Below are 13,677 nucleotides of genomic sequence, written 5' to 3'. Positions count from 1 at the left end.
GAGATACTCATTCCTTGCCTGCATATATTATCACCAATATCAAGTGTAACGACTGAGTTTACCTGGACATGAAAAACATTATGTCCATGTCTCGCTCTTTTATGTTCCTGCAAAGAACAAATGTGTGGACAAGTAATTTTGCAAAGCTTATTCTCTAAAAAGCCTAATCAGAAAACTGAATAGGTAGTATGATCAACAATTGTCTTAAAAAAATGAAAAAGAGGTTGTTGTTCTTCCTTCAGTCATTGTATGAGCATTACAAAAAGGCACGAACAACTCCTCAGCTGTTCTATTCTTTGTCCCTTATTTTTGTCACTACGTGCCTCATCATCATGCCGGTGTTCAACTGGGAGTGGATTGTGGTTTCTCCGATTAAACATAAAAGAAGAGAAGCATACACCAGATGTGGTCAGTGCTTTCTGTTTTTGCCATCCACAACTGATTGAACACACGGATCTGTGTGGGGATACTTTACAGCAAATTCACACTATCTTTATCTTTCGTTCTCTTTGTCTCTGCGCAGAAATATCTCACCACATAAACTAACAACACCAGCAAGTCTAAGATTCTGAAAGTTTCTATCTGCCAATGCATTCATAAAGAAATAAGCATGTCTTATTCAGCATTAGCAAAATCTGCAAAGCACAAATTTTCCTGCAGATATGTTTACAATTTGTTCACATAATAGCGACTGTTGAGTCATTTGTTGTGGGTGCCCTGAGCAGTGCTATTGAATCCAATGCTTGTGTCAGCTACATTTTACTCAAGCTGTGCCTGCAAGACAGTCATTAGTGGATGAGGTTGTTTAAAGGGGAGCCACTTAGCAGAAACACACTTAGAAATCCACCTGCGTAGAGGTACCCTTCTCAAATGAGCACAACAACAAATTGCTTAGAATTTTGATAGTGTTCAAGAGCAGGTCAATCTGATTCATTATTAAATTCAGCATAAAAGGAAAAATAACAAGGTAACCAGAAAACACACACAGAGGCGAGACACAGAGAGCTCCTGTCTCAAATGAAAAAAAAGGACTGCAACTTACTGGCACACATTTATTACTCCAATTATCCACATTTGATAGCTGCAGAGCACAGAAAGAAGAATCTCAAATTATGTTAGCAGACAAACATTTCCTTTTCTTCTGCCATTACGCAAAAAAAACAAAATCAAAAAACATAGAGCAAAAAAGGGAAATATGATCAGAGTGTAGTGTAGAAGTAAGAATACAACACCATGGAAACCCATCATTCATTCATTCATTGTGAAAAAAGCTTGACAGGTCATACTCAGTGCTTGGGGTCATGAACATTGTGTACAATACCTGAATTGTTACACAAAACATGAATTATTTCACAGATATATAGTGCAATAGGAGGGAGAGAAGCCAGTCAGACGGCATCAATCTTGCCATTTTTAATCTAATCGTAAGGAAGTCAAGTTTCGGCTGCAGCGCTCTGAAGAGTAGGCCTTGCGTGCTGAACTAACAAAAGGGTCTGACTTTCTTCACACTTTTCATCTCTATCTGTCCTTCTCTCGCTAACTCACTCTTTTCCTTTTTGTCCGGCCACCTTGTGCTTGTGTCTCTCTCTCAAACAGCGCCTAACAGGTAGAGATGACAAGACCCTTAGTATTCAGCTCAGTTCCTGGTCTTCCTTTAACTCAATGGGGTTCCTGCCTTCCTTTGGCCCAAAAGCCTAATTTCAAGAAGTAAAACTCTTGGGATTGATGACAAATCTAACACAATAAGCATTACTGGTATAAAACCAAATTGGATCTCCTTGTATTACCTCCACATGTTCCCAAATGGATTCTCACTCTGCTACCCGAGGAGATCATTTTAATAGTTACCAGAGTTCCTATGCAGAGTTGTCCCCCTCCAGTCGGTTACCACACACACAGCCAAGATGTATTATCCCCCATGCAATTCTGTCAGTTCCATACTGAAAATATGCAGAAACACGCCTCATTTCCTTATTTAAAAGCAGATATCATTACAAAAAAATCTGCAGTTATATTACTGGCTTCCATTTGGGTAATTATCCTTCAAATTTGGGATAAGTGACAGAGTATCCTGGTGGCATCTGATTAATTAGAATGGGATTTAATAGGCCTAGCCAGGCTCTATTGGATGAATTAATTGGCAGATGATATAGTCTAGTGTTGCGGGCATATTACATTAACTGTCACACTGCATTTGATGACAAGGTTTCAAGCGATCCATTCAGTGACACAAACATGATTGGGGTAGGATATTATCCAGCTGACGGAGGCCTTAGATCATTTTAAATACACTCTGTTAACACTTAGGAGTGATGACACAGTCGTGAAATGTCCGATTAACGTGTATTACTGGTTCCGTATGAAAGGGGCTCTCCTGCAGATAGCTGCAGTACAGTAGTACTTCTTTCTTTCATTTGCATAGAGCAATTTGGAAACGATAGATTTAAGGTGCATAATAGCAATTAAATGTTGCACTTCAAAAAAGCTTGGGAACTTGCAAATGGTTACAGATCAATAGTCAAAACAGGATCAGGTATGTTGACCACAAAAAGTTCCCCTCAGGAAGCCCTATTGGCAGGACAACATCATTCTTTGTTGGTTAAAATTTAGTGAGGTCTAGACATAATCGTGACTGGGTTACGACATGATTTGGGTTAAAAGACAGCTTTGTGTTTTGAATTAAAACTGCTGCTTCCTAAAGGATTTAGACCACGGTTAGAAGGAGCAAAAGTTGGAAAGGAAATGAGAGACTGAAAGGAACTTCTTATACTCGGATGTCCAACAATTTGGTGTCCAATTTACTACAACCTGTTTTACGGACTCCTTAATAGACACTATAACAATGTGAAACTACCTCCTCCTTCGTTACCCACAGACAAGACTACTGCTAGCACAAACAAATAAATACATGTTGTAAACGTTTTTGTTGGCATTTGCCAAGGGAAAACTGTTCCTATCTAATTAATGGCCATTTAAACGTCTACCCTCTGCAAGGAAAGTAGGATTTCATTAAGAAACGTGTCATCTTTAAAACCAAATTGAGAAAAAGTTGATATTATGACCAAGGTCATATTGGACAAGACCGAACTATCAGCTGTTGACACAAAATGCTATAATGTAGACTGGACACTATCTTCCTTGTGTTTTCTTTGACATATGTGTTTATGCTAAATGAACAATGGCAATTCAATGGTGCACGCACCTTTTGATGAGGATGGCAAGAATAGCATAGATGCCGGCATCTTTATTGAATAGATAATGAATCATCAGCATGCATGAATCACACAACAGAAATTTGAAAAATTGAAAAGCATTGACTAAGTCGTTTTGTTAGAGACCCACCGACATTCGTAAATCATGTTTTTAGGGAGGGTCATGTCTCAGGGGAGCAAGGCCCTACTGGCTCCCTATAGTTTGCACCCTGCTGCTGCCCACATGGTCTACAAGAGAATGTTTTCCACATCACTCCTTCTCTCCGTCCACTACACTGGCTCCCTGTTGCTGTCCGCATTCAGTAAAATACTTTGCAGCAGGCCTACTTACCTCAAGCCATTGTCAAACTTACTGTGACACAACCAATGTGCTCCTTTGCCTCTGGGCATTTGACTTCACCGTCACCTCCAGATAAATCCATGATGAAAATAATCTTTACTACTAGGGTGAAGACTCATTTGCTTCTGCCCTGAAGTGTTGGAATGCCCTTATTCAGACAATAACCTCTTGCTGACACTTGCATACGCTCTCATTCTTTTGGAAAAGAGAACAAATAAACAGACAATACAAACCCCCACACACCTGTACTTTGGCACTCTGAACGCTTTTCATTTGTTTGTGAATGTGATTGTACATTTTCAGCTTGAAGGCACATATTGTAAATCCCTTTTCAAAGCTACTGAGCTGCAAAGGTCATGCAACGAGTGTTTTCAAAAGCTAATTAGCACTTCTCACAAATAGTTAACTGTTTTTGGTGTCATTTGGTGCAGTAGCCCTTCAATTTTGGCTGAAAACTGAGCTCTTAAATTCCAAGATGCCCGAGGTAAAATACATATGAAACAAAATGAAACATTTAAGGTATGCTTATATATATATATTGTATATATCTTGTATGCAAGACAGCAGCAATGTAGGCATGAATGTGATGCTGTTAATAAAACAGATTTAAACATTGTGTGTGAGCATGGGTGTCTTATGTTTTCAGCCTGCCCCGGGCTTTTTGTGGCAAGATATTTTATTTTGTCTCCATGTCTACTTCAGCTGCAGGCAACTTGCCTCTTGCTGACAGATGATAACAGCATTTATTCACAATGACTGTGACAGGGATATCGCGTGAGTATGGTTAAGGATGTGTGTGGATGTGTGTGTGTGGATGTGTGGATGTGTGGATGTGTGTGTGTGTGTGTGTGTGTGTGTGTGTGTGTGTGTGTGTGTGTGTGTGTGTGTGTGTGTGTGTGTGTGTGTGTGTGTGTGTGTGTGTGTGTGTGTGTGTGTGTTTCCATTTATGCTCTTGCTTTGAGGAATATTTGATTCTAAAAGAGTTTTGTGTTGTCGTTTAAATGTGTTTAAAGCACGATTCAACTGAAATGCTGCTTCAACGCCATTCTGAATTCTGAAAACCCTTTGCAAGATCTGAGCGTTCAACTTGGCACATTTTCAAAGTTATAAATGAGTTTTCAATTTGCTTTAAAATGCCCAAATTAGGTCCCGGTCGTGGCGCAACTGGCTGGGGCACCTGCTCGCACGCCGGCGACCCGGGTTCGATTCCCGACCCGTGGTCCTTTCCGGATCCCACCCCGACTCTCTCTCCCGCTTTCCTGTCACTCTCCACTGTCCTATCTGATTAAAGGCAAAAAGCCCTCAAAAAATAACTACAAAAATGCCCAAATTAGCCTTTGCCCAATCTTAAGGCCCCTGGAGAGAACTAAGATGTGTTTCTTCATAATAGCAGAGACAAAAGGAAAAAAAGTCACAAAGATGCTGTAAGGCTATAGATTAAAACTTGTATGAAACGAAGATACAGAAGGAAAAACACACACCCTTTGTGTAAAAAATATTTCAGTGAGCAGCGTTATTTCATTATTTAGTAGTTTGAAGACAGTGTGTATGTGCGGATGTTGCTAAGCAGCAAGAGAAATGGTCCAAAGGGTCTACCTTTTTGAACACCTTGAAGAATTTTAACCCTTACTCGTCACTGGGACTGATAATCCTGCATTTCTGTTATGTATCGACAGTTCTGTTTGGTGTTTTTTGCATCAGTGCCCCAACACTTTTGAGTATATTCTCTTAAAAAGATGGACCCCAGCTGTCTGTTCTTTTGCTTGTGTGTGTATATGCGTGTTTGTGTGTTTTAAAATGCTCCAGTCTGAGCCCTGGCAGTTTCACGCGCTGAGACACACACTCCCTCACACACTCCCTCTCTAGACTGTGATGGTCTCTCGTCGGCTGAATCGCAACTAGTCTGCTGAGGCTGATAATACAAACACGTGAATCGCTGGCAGAATCTTGAACGTGCAGACATGCACACCTTGTTCTGTTAATTGGTACACTGAGGGATAAAGGTGGTTCGATGTCAGCTGCAACAAGATAAGTTGCTTATTACTGGTGCACGTGGAGACCTTCTGACTCCAAATTCAGTCATATTTCATGTTGCAGTAAAAAAATGATAACTACCATATCTTCCCAGTGGGGGGGAGGGTATTAAAAAATGAAATCTGAGCAGCACATAACATGAAAACGTCTTTCAAATACCCATTAAACAGACTCACTAATGTGACAATTGCAAAGTTATTTTTCTTCCTTCCTGAAAAGGTTAATTTACATTCAAAGTTTCCACACACATTTAGAAAAAAACTGACCTTGATGTGTGTGTAATTGTTGCTTATACAGAGAACATGTTGGGAAATTATTTTCTATCTGTGATGTGTACTTGGAAAGTCCTAGGATTGTGCCCCTGGGTTTTGTAGTGGAGATTACCGAGGGAAAGTAGGGCTGTTGCTGCTACAGCCCATCTGGTCCTTATAGAACGAAAGTAAGAGCTGTGTGTCTATCCTTAGAAAGTCAGACGTGTTTTCAGAGGATGTTGGGCTCTGCCAGGGTGGCCCTTTGTCACAGATTTTGTGATCTCAAGGCAAAACTTGGTAGAGGACAATGTGTGGTTTGGCTTCATGAGACAGTGAACTTCAGTGTGCACTAGGGCAGTTTGCAGTCATGTGAAGAGGTCTGGTTGGAAATCAGCACTTCTGATGATGAAGCTTTGGCTCTCGGCTAATAAATGATGGAATTTGATCTTGGGAGTGAGTTGCTCCAAGTGCAGGAGTTTAAGTAACTCAGGGTCTTATTCAAAAGTGAGGGTAAGCTGAAGCATGAGATTAAGATGGATTGGTGCTACATCAGCAGGAATGCAGCTATTTGATCAAACTTTGACGTGAAGAGGGAACCAGGTCTGCAGTTAAGGCAACGCTTTCAATTTATCAATCCACCTACGTTCCCACCCAAGCTTTGAGGAAGTAATGGAAAGAACAAGATCGCAGATTCAAGCAGAAGAAATAAGAATCCTCTGTAGTATGTCAGTGTTTACTCTTAGAGATAGGCTAACATCTCTGACATCCCTAACATCTGTCGGGAGATCGGAGCAGAACTGCTGATGCTTCCCACCAGCTGAGGGGGTTTGGGCACATGATAAGGAGGGACTGGAATAACTTACAGAGCTTGCTGCAAATGATATCCTACCCAGCATTATTGTGTTTTGCATGGGTTTTTGCCTTCAACACTTTAATTAGATTTCTAGATATTGATAGGGTGTGCTATTTAAATAAAAAAGGGAAAATCAGTCAATACCGTGCCGCAAGTGCACTTGTTACCGGTAAAGATGTTAGTTTGAAGAGGTCCATAATGGATCAATACACGTATATATTATCTCATCTTATCTCAATGGCCGGCTTATTTTCGGCAAATGTTACATTTGTTGTTAATAAATTGTAAATGTGGCATCTGGTGGTTTGTGTGAGTGGGAGGCAGTGTGTCTGATATACTTTTATTTTGTTGAAAAATCCCCCTGAGATATTACATTTGCATCATATTTCAAAACACATCACGTCCTGTGTTTTGACAGCTAACAGCCACTCTGCTGAGCTATTTTAAGGTGGCCAAGGCAAGCTTACAGATTGAATGGCCTTTGAAGCAATTAGCTTGTCCACTGCCTTCTGATATTCTGTACATCATGAGAGTGGGGAGAATGTATGAGGAGAAAAGGGCTTAAATGCAGCTGTGTGAAGTAAGCTAAAATACATCAAACAAAACGTCACCCTAGATCTTAAATGTTAAAGAGAGGATAGCAGTTCCAGCACCACAATGTAAAAAGAAAATCCAATCTGAGGATCCACTATTTGCTTCAATATTTAGAAATGAGTGACAAGCATTGATTTATAAAATAGTGAACTGTGCAATGGTAGAATAATAATTCCTCCATAACTAAAATTCCAAGAAACTTAACTTTACTTCTCCAAAAGCAAATATTGAGAATGTATAATCGACTAGATGAAAAATATGTTTGTAAGAATTCCTCTTAAAGGGAAACAGCACTCTGGAGATCACCACGTAAGTGATGTTCTGTAAAATAGTGGCCAAAAATCCAGCCGCCCATTAGAAACAAGATCAAGAGGACACAGACAGAAAGGAGTTTCTCCATTCAGCGATGAGGCTGGAGAGAGCCAGAGATTGACTGTCGAGGTGTTTGATAAACCAGTGGTGAAATTACTTTCACTATTCCACTCTCCCCTCCAGCAGAAGCACAGTTACCATTGCCACCTGCAGTCCTGGCAATTGAGAAAGAAAAAGCTGATCAGTCCTGAGACAGTTGTGAGTGTGCGTGTCTTGCTGATAGCCTGTGTTTTCTCGTTGGCATGCACATATGTGTGCTTATCTGCAGGAGAGATTCATTATACTGTAGCTGATCCCCTACAGTAGCCAGATAGCATGATCTCTGCATCAGTCCCTCAGATTCCTAAGGGCCACAGCTAAGAGATTCTGTATACGGCAGTGAGTTCAGGCAATCAGAACTGGGATATCCATCAAAGAGCTGGCCACGCTGCCCTCTGCAGCTCACTGAGCCGATTTTGAGCCTCATAATACTTTCCAAATCATCACTCCATTAGTCTGGAGAGAGAGAGGTAAATAGGAAGGGGAGAAGGATGAGGTGGTGAGGGTTGGGAGGAGGGAGGAAAAAGTGACAAACGAGACAAACCTCATTGATTTTTCCTTTAGAAGAAATCATTCAGTTCAGTCAAGCGTGTTTTGTGTTTTTAGAGCTCTTGGATGGCGGGACAGTGGAAGACAAACCCTGAGGGCAGGTGTTTTACAGACCAGCTCTGAACAGAAAAAGTCAATTATGCTCACGCTATTTTCCTGCAACATGTGTAAGAGAAACGTGCAAGACCATTTAGAGAGGTCTTTGAATGTGGCATTTTCAGAATCTGGCAAGCCTTATTAATTACAAGCATCACTTCTTTACTACAACACCAAGAAGCAACATATTAACCGTGACAGATGCTTTCTTTACAACGCCCCCATTGCTGGCCAATAACCATTTACAAGCTAGTTTGGCATCATATTATCTTTATTTGTTTATATACATTAAATCATTACATGTGATACTTCATACTTCATAAACCCAAAGAAATGACAGTGTCAGGAGAGTCATGCTGGAGACATTAACCCCCTGGAACATTCTCTATTGATGTTATGTTGACCCATGATTGGACAGAGCTCGCCATGCAGATTATACCATTTTACACTATTCACTATTTTATACACATTTACAACCCCCAGCATTTACCAGACATTCCCATATTATGATAAGCCTTACAATGCATGTTGCATTTAAAATGTTCTAGTGGGAGATTTTGTTCTGGGTTGCTAATTAGAAAAATAAACCCTACAGAAATGCTGTCGGACCATATGATTAACGCTACCTTGTTTGAGATCCAACTTCCCTTGTCAAGGCCATCCTGGCAGTTACAAATTGGCTACCAGTTGTCTTGTGGGCAGGAGACAGAATGTGAAGGAGATAAGCACAACCTCACCTTCCTGCCAAATAACACGAGAGATTAGAAAAAAAAATTACTCATGCTTATTCTGCAAAACCTATTGCTTCCTCTATCATGAGAGGAGACAGCTACTACACGCTGACGTCCTATAGATGACTCCGGACCACAATCCCTCCCAACACCAACCCCTCATAAAATGGGATTTCATGGCTTCAGGGGTTACGCACAGGGATAGTAATTATTGTATAGTGTCAACCCATGCCCACACTCACTCACACACATAAATGTCCATGTCCTAATTAGCATGCCTGTCTGCACTCCTATGTGCACACACACACACACGCTTCTTATGCATAAGGGCAGCAACACTGCTAGTACATTACCAGCTGTAATCCTTTTATAATTACACTAGCAGACTTTTAAGCGGGCTATAAACATCACTTCATAAATAACCTTAATGCTAAACTGTTGCACGTGCCACTGTCACAATTATTGACATTATTTCTTAAACCTGTACAGTCAATACTAATATGTACTCATTCCATACATGTATGTGTACGGTATTTAAGGTGTGTTAAAAACTCAAACCACCTATTTTAGTATTTCATTTTTGTAATGTATTGAAATGACTGGATTCAACAGGGGGTGCAGAAATCAATGAGCAAATGTAATGATGATGATTAGACCGCTGCTGTGACATTTCATTCTGGCTAACCATCTTACTTTAGCACGTTAGCATGCTAACATAAAACACTGCTGAGGCTGATGGGAACACACACACACACACACACACACACACACACACACACACACACACACACACACACACACACACACACACACACACACACACACACACACACACACACACACACACACACACACACACACACACACACACACACACACACACACACACACACACACACACACACACAATAATTTAATATTTATGTAGTTAACCTTTTCATCCTAAGTGAGTTAGAAAGGCTTAAATAAGCAACAGCTCCTGTTGTTTCAATAAGTGCTGCTTCATGACCTGTCTAACGGAGCGAACTATCTGCTGTGCATGCCTCGATTCGCCCAAAAGCAATTTAGTTTAATGTATGCATGAGCAGAAGCAAAACAATCGATACACATTAATCTATTTATCATATCAATGTAAACTGCTGATGACATTTTTGCTAGAAACGAATAACCATTTATGGTGTAAAATATAATACAGAGCAACCTGCTGCAAAGACATCTGCTTGAGTTCGTATAGCTTTACGTCCTCGTCCTCTGGACTGGGAGAAGACTGGCGCCAGTTAATAGTTTAAAGTTAAATAATATTGCCTCCAAAGAAACGTGGCATTATAGGACAGGTTGGGGCTACCCAGTAAGCATGTTCAACACAGTATGTAAACACGTTTGACAAAACATCAGCACTAACCTCTTGATATTTTTATTCAAATAGTGTGTAAATGTATAGTAAATTGTGGCCATATGGCACGCATTGCACCTTTAGAGATTACATTATTCCTAGGATATGCTTTTGAAAACTGCACTTAAATGAATTTACTCATTGATTGAATTATGCAAATGTGTGGCTTATTTCTGAGAAACATTATTAATTCCCAAGGTTTCATGTTAGGAGCAGATGATAAAACAAGTAATTATTGTATCATTAATACCTTTGTATTTGATAAACTCTTTCATACAAAATGAACTGCTTTACATATGTAGATAAATACATGTGCAGAACATACAGTAAAATACATAAATGTGCAAATGTTGGCGTTTAATCTTTTAAACCCTGCTTATCAGTCACAGCTGTATTATTAAAATGTAATGAATTAACACCAGGTGGGAGACGAGGTGGAAGATGAATGAGTATAGTTATTCTGGTAGAAATGTGTCTTAATCACAGTATATCAGCGTCTTGGTATTTTATTATAGTATATCAATATTTTCAAAGAGAAAGGCATTAACCAACGCCACACAACCAAATTATTTATAATTTTCAAGTTATTCGACCACATGCAAATGCTGAGAGCAAAGACTTTTAAAGCGGCCCCCTTATGCAAAGACTAAAACCCCTAAAAAGAAGATGTAAACATGTCACAGTGCAGGTACAGAACATCAATATGAATCTGAAAATGACCATAATAGGGTCCCTTCAAACTGTTCCCTCAAATGCACTTCAGATAGCAACTCTAATGACCATCATTTTCTCCATTTAAAGGTGTTTGATACACACTGATGAATTGCTGAGGGCCTAAAAATAAACATGAGGGTAGGGAATTGAAATCAATAGAGTAAAGGCACATAGCAGATAGAGGTTAATGTAACATGACTCGCTGAGGTGAGAGAAAGAGGGATGAGGCTCACCTCTGAGGCAATGGCTGCGCATCAATCGCTCATTTCACATTTTGACTGGAGCCCCAACTCCAGAGGGCACGGAGCACTGAGGCATCGAGAATCGAGGGGTCAGTTTATTCTAGAGAGGCTTTGAGAAGAGGATTCACGCAAGAGTAAAGATGACAGCAGTCGCTAATGGGGACGTGTTAAGTAAAAGACATCTCATTAAGACTGACCTAACTAGCTCTGCATTCTGAAAACGTATTTTAAAAAGCAGTGTCCGCTAGCTTGAGTTATGGAAAACAACCTTTGAACCTGCTGCAAGTACATTGGGAAAGCTGAATCAGCAGAGGTTGTAAGTACAGACAAGCTAGCCCCTCAGAGCCTCCATTTCCCAAATGTCTCTGCAGACGACTCAACAGATCCTGTTCAGTCCATGTGATGCTTGCTTGAATGTCAGATGACTACATTCATTGAAATTAAATGAGTGGTGTTTTCATTTTGCATTTACCATCTGCGTTTTGATACGCGTCTTGGGAGAGGAGATTAAAGACTATTAACAGAGTGAATCAGGACACCTGTCATTGAGTCATGGGGAGAAATAAGATCCGAATTTCACTGGGGGGACATTTTCACAGATGAGCAAAGCTTTAAATCACTATAAATAGGCCTATGGTAAGAAAAAAAAAAGATTGTTAATATGTGAAAGCAATACAACTTGATCCCTGCAGTGGGTTAATGACGATCTCTTTGCAGTCCTCAGTGGTGCTGCACTGAAAGCAACGTGTTCAACATCACAAAAAACTTATCCCACAGAAATTATTTCCAGATGACCCTGCAGTGATTTCAATTTGCTTTTAGATTCATTTCCCTGTTAGGGGCACAAATATAGGCTGAACTGTCCTAACTTGCAGCACCTGGGGGAAACTCGCTGTCATCTCAGTCCAGGAAAATACAGATTTGGTATTTAGTGCTATCAAATGTGCCTCCCCTCACCAATGTTTCAACCTCATTCAAGTTCAGTCAGAGCCTCAACCGGGGTCAACTATGCTTTGGGATGTGTGTGTGTGTGTGTGTGTGTGTGTGTGTGTGTGTGTGTGTGTGTGTGTGTGTGTGTGTGTGTGTGTGTGTGTGTGTGTGTGTGTCCCATGTTTAAGGCATGCTATCTCCACTGTGCAGCCCTGCACCCTGGGCTCTGCCTGAATTGACAGACTTGCACTGCAACCCCCCAAATACCACCGACAGAGAACATCTCCTGGCTCCAGTGGTTGTGCACGTGTGTGCAGAATGTGTGTGTGGACATGTATGTGTTAAAAGTGAAATCCTATAAAGAAGAGGCATGTCGTAGTTGTCTAGTGTGGTTATACACAGTTTGCTCTGATTGGAGGCATCGGTGAACATAACATGGAAGCTATTAAAATAAATCTCAACAAAAAAAAAAGTTCCTAAGGATATGCATAGATAAGAAAGTAGAATAAATTACAATATGTAGATGTGTGTGCTACTAGTACAGTGTGGTATTACAAGTCTGCGTTGATTAGATGTCATTGGGTCACATCACTAAGAAACTATTTCAATAAAGAAACTGCTTAATTTTCACAGTATTCATATAAAATAGAAAAGGCATGGAAATCCCATAATAACATGTCCATTAAATTATACAATTTGCATTGATTTTGAGTCATATTTTATTTGAACACTATAGTAATACATTGCTGCATTGATTTAAAGATCCTGGTTCAGATACTGTAGGGGCTGTAGGTACATGTGTATTTGCAGTCCATATCGATGGAGAGAATTGAATTAAAAATCTAAGTTGTGAATAGCAATGTTAAGTTCCTCTTACAGGGATCATAAAATAACAGCAATGTAACTAAACAATGGGCGGTTGATGTTTTAAAATCACAAAGAAAAGATGTGTCATTCTATTAAATGACTATTGTCCCACCTCTGCGTTAGCTTCTCTCGTGGGAGGGACTAAGCGGTAAGGGAAGGAGTCGAGTCGAAAAGAGTAGGATGTTCAAACTGTTCAAATAAAGACATTGAGATTCCATCCTATTATCCTTTAGCCTGTTAGATACAGATATTAGTTCACCTGTAAGAAATATATGCACAAACAAGGGTTAACATGAATGCTATTTACAGAAAGCCCCTACCAGGATTAAAACCCAGGACTTTGTCGATGTACTTTAGGGATATGGGGCCAAACAATGTTAGCTGACAAGTCAAGGACATTAACACCATACCAGCTTACAACACCCAGCTTACAAAGGGACTGAAACCAATAAACTTTAAA

This window comes from Eleginops maclovinus, chromosome 22 (genome assembly GCF_036324505.1).
Source record: "Eleginops maclovinus isolate JMC-PN-2008 ecotype Puerto Natales chromosome 22, JC_Emac_rtc_rv5, whole genome shotgun sequence".
Taxonomy (NCBI): domain Eukaryota; kingdom Metazoa; phylum Chordata; class Actinopteri; order Perciformes; family Eleginopidae; genus Eleginops; species Eleginops maclovinus.
This window is presented reverse-complemented; position numbering follows the sequence as displayed.